This window comes from Montipora capricornis, chromosome 10, assembly GCF_036669925.1.
Source record: "Montipora capricornis isolate CH-2021 chromosome 10, ASM3666992v2, whole genome shotgun sequence".
In the NCBI taxonomy this organism is placed as follows: domain Eukaryota; kingdom Metazoa; phylum Cnidaria; class Anthozoa; order Scleractinia; family Acroporidae; genus Montipora; species Montipora capricornis.
This window is the reverse complement of record NC_090892.1, coordinates 10062306-10065986: the sequence shown is the minus strand read 5'-3', so window position 1 is coordinate 10065986 and position 3681 is coordinate 10062306.

Below are 3681 nucleotides of genomic sequence, written 5' to 3'. Positions count from 1 at the left end.
ACGTCCTTCGGACCGGTCAATGGAGGCGGCGGCGACGATCGGGACGACGAGGGTGACACCACCGGTGGTGGTGGTGGTGGTTCAGGAGCCGTACAGGGTGGTTCAGGACCGTGTAGGACAGGATCAAAAGGCACGTCATGGTGCACCCTGCCTTCGGCCAAGGATACCACGAACGGTGGATCTGCATTCTGTTCGAGGGGCATCGTGGCCATCACCTGTTCGTACGAAGGCAACTCGGGTGGCACAGAGGCTAACAGAGCATCCAACTCACGAGCCGCTTGGTTCAATTCCTCGTCCTTCTTCTTCTTAGTCTCCTCTTTTCGTTTGGTGGCCGCTTTCTCACGCGCTTCCTTGTAAATTTTGGCAGGCGGTTGAGCCGTTTCACGAACGACATCGTCTTTCTTCTTACCTCGTTTGGTCGGTTTTTTACCCAAGCCAGGATACCTAGCGGGAGACACACCTCCGTATTGCCACGACGTACTCATGGTGATCAATGAGAACCTGACTTGCACGACACCGTCCTTTATAACCCGTAGCACGTGTTCCTCTCGTGCTCGATCTTCACGTGTCTCCCACGTGGACACTCTCATAAAACATCGAAGCTCCTTTCCGCTCTCTCCATTTGTCACAGCATGTCTCAGGCAGCAGCCACGCAAACAGAACAAGACAACGATCCCATCACCTTACGACTCCTCAAACGTATAGACGCTCTCCTGGATCGTTACTTGTGCAAGTGTTGTCAGTACGAAAAGAATCGACTCCCCTTGTCAGCCTTGAAGACCTGGAAACCGGATGCTAATGTGTGCTCAGAGTGCAAATACATCTTCGACGATGCTGACGACCCCGACCCAGACGTGCGTAACCATTGGTGGTCCAAACGAGGATGGCGCACCAAAGACTACTGGTCCTCCGCCGAATCCTCCTCCTCCTCCGAAGACGACGACGACGACACACCCCTTCGATGAGGTGTGCTTCGTCCTGGATTTGGAATATTTTTGCAGTGGGCGACAAATCTTACCTAGAGAACTGGGGTACTGCGACCATACTGGGACTCATTATGGATCCATCCACTACAAACCTTGTGTGGAATGGCCCCATCTCTCTGCCAAAGATCAACGTACCGCTCATTACGTCTCCAAGTACGTCCATGGTCTTCCCTACTATCCCAGACAAGACTATCATGTAGCCAGTGAACTCCTGGTCGATGTCCGGCGTCTCTACCAACAATTCAAGACCCCACAACGGACCCTCGTGGCTCACAAAGGAGGCATGGAAGGTCAATGGTTGGATACCTGGCAGATTCCTCATCTAGACTTGGAACGATGGGGATGTCCCAAATTCGACGATCTACCCCGTCTCTCCGTCGGGTCGTGCGGACAACATCAGCATCCCTTACAATTGCATTGCCCTCAAGTCGAATGCTACCATTTCGTCCAATGGATGCGATCTCAGCGACTCTTGTCTTACGACACGCGTTACATCAATCACGAACGCACGCAAAGAATGCTAGCCAGTCAGACACCCAGGACCCCGTTACGCCCTGCCCATTGGAAGACGTTCCCTCCACCCAAGTTGAACTATTTTCTTAAAGAACACAAATGTAACCGACAATGAAAATAAAACATGTTTTTTTTTTAATTCACATTGAGTGTTCCTCTTAACTTAACTTAACTTACACGAGTAAAACAAACAAAATGTCAACGTCCCAACAGTCCCTCTAGTGTGGTCAAATCATCGTCCGACAGATCGGCAAACTCAAACCTGTCGTCCTCAAACTCATCCTCCTCATCGTCCATGGGGTCTGTGTTCATATTCCAAATCGTCCGGGTCACGGCATCATACACTTGTTGGACGATGGCGTCCTGACGCTCATCGTACCGCGGGTAGTTCTCCTTCTCGTTTCCATTTAGGTAGACCTCCCGACAATGAGGGCAGGTCCAATGGCTTCGGGTCAGCCACCACGTGTACAGGCAACCCACGTGCAACGTTTGGTGGCAGCATCCCATTTCCACCAAAAGATCTGATTTGATCTTGACGCCTTGAATGCCTCCAGGACATTTCTTGTTCACTTTCTCCATAAACGCCGACACATTGTTGTCACATTTGAGGCCAAAGTCCTCTTCGCCACAGATGACACAGGGGAACTCGGTGGTATCGTCGGCATCGAGGAATTGTCCGGTAGGTTTGGCCTTCCCCGCCCAACGGACAGCTGCCTTCATTTCCACATCGTCTTTGTCTTTGTCTTTGTCTTTGGTTTTTGTCGAGATGGTGAATATGGGCCCCGTAAAACCCGTTGTCGGTTCAACGTTGCTCAAACGTTGCTCAAGAGGAATCAACGTCCTGCCGTCCTGCCGTCCGTGACCCCGACCGACGATGACATGCATCACGGACATCATCAGTCGTGACTCTCTTTCTTCTCTTTCAGCTCGTCGCATATCGCCAGGAACAGACAAACAATCGCCCATGAAGAACAAGAATGACGATCCTTCCAACGCTTCGACTCTTATAGACCTCTCTGGACCTCGTTTTCAAGAAGAGACCTTTCCTGGAGGGGTACCCCCCCATCCCCCCTCTAAGTCACCTGACCTATCACATGACCCATCAGGGTCTCTTATAAGAGCGCGCGATCCTAAACCTCTTCATTCTGTTTGTGATGCTCCAACAATATGCCACCTGTCACGCGCTCGCAAGCCAGAAGGGCCAGAGAAAGACTCAACCGTATATACCAGATATACCAAGAGAACAAGGACGAGATCCTGAGAAAGACACGGCAACTCGAGCGGAAGAAAGCCGAGCAACGAGAACGAGAGCAGAAACAATTCGAAGCAGAGAACCAATGCGTGATCTGCTTCGAATACCATCTCACGGAGCCCCACAAGCTCGAGCATCTGACGTTTGCAGCCATTTGTCGCCACCTGGGATCCCTGCGGAAACTCCGACACCGATCCACCCCCATGAAGATGTTTTGCTGCAAACAGCGCATGCACGACCGATGTCTCTACGCGTTCCTGGCCACGCAGTATGGTTATATGAACCAGCACCAAAGGAAGGATTGGCAATGTCCCCACTGCCGGACCAGTCTGCTCGTGGCGGGGAACAAATACTTTCCCCAAATCGCCCAGAACCCAGACGTGGACAGAGTCCGAAGAAACTTGTTCGGAAGTTAACGAGCGCCTCCGACATCTTCCAGAAACATGGGGAAGGTCTTGTTCAAATAGGTACCACACCCGTTCCTTTTCGTCGTCCTTGCTACTGGGATCGTTGTTATGTTTTTATGTTTCGACTCCTATATCTCCATCCGTTAGCTCGGAGTCACGCTATGGACGAGCCATCCATTATGATTTTATGTTGTGTAGCTTTTTTAAACTTTTTAGTAGGGTAGTAGGTTCTGGATTCCTACACCATTGTTTCAGGGACGAGGTTAGACACCAGGTCTCCTCACACGTTCCCGCTTGTAAATAAGTTTGTTCGTTCATTAAACCGTTGATGATTCGAGAAAATCAATTCATTCTGTGACCTCTCTGTCCCGTCCCGTCCCGAACCGACCCGATCCGTCCCGTCCCGAACAGACCCGATCCGTCCCGACCCGTCCCGAACCGACCCGATCCGTCCCGACCCGACCCGCATGGTCGTCATCTTGTGAACCCTAGGTGTTGGACCCTGATGTTCCCCCCGGATCTT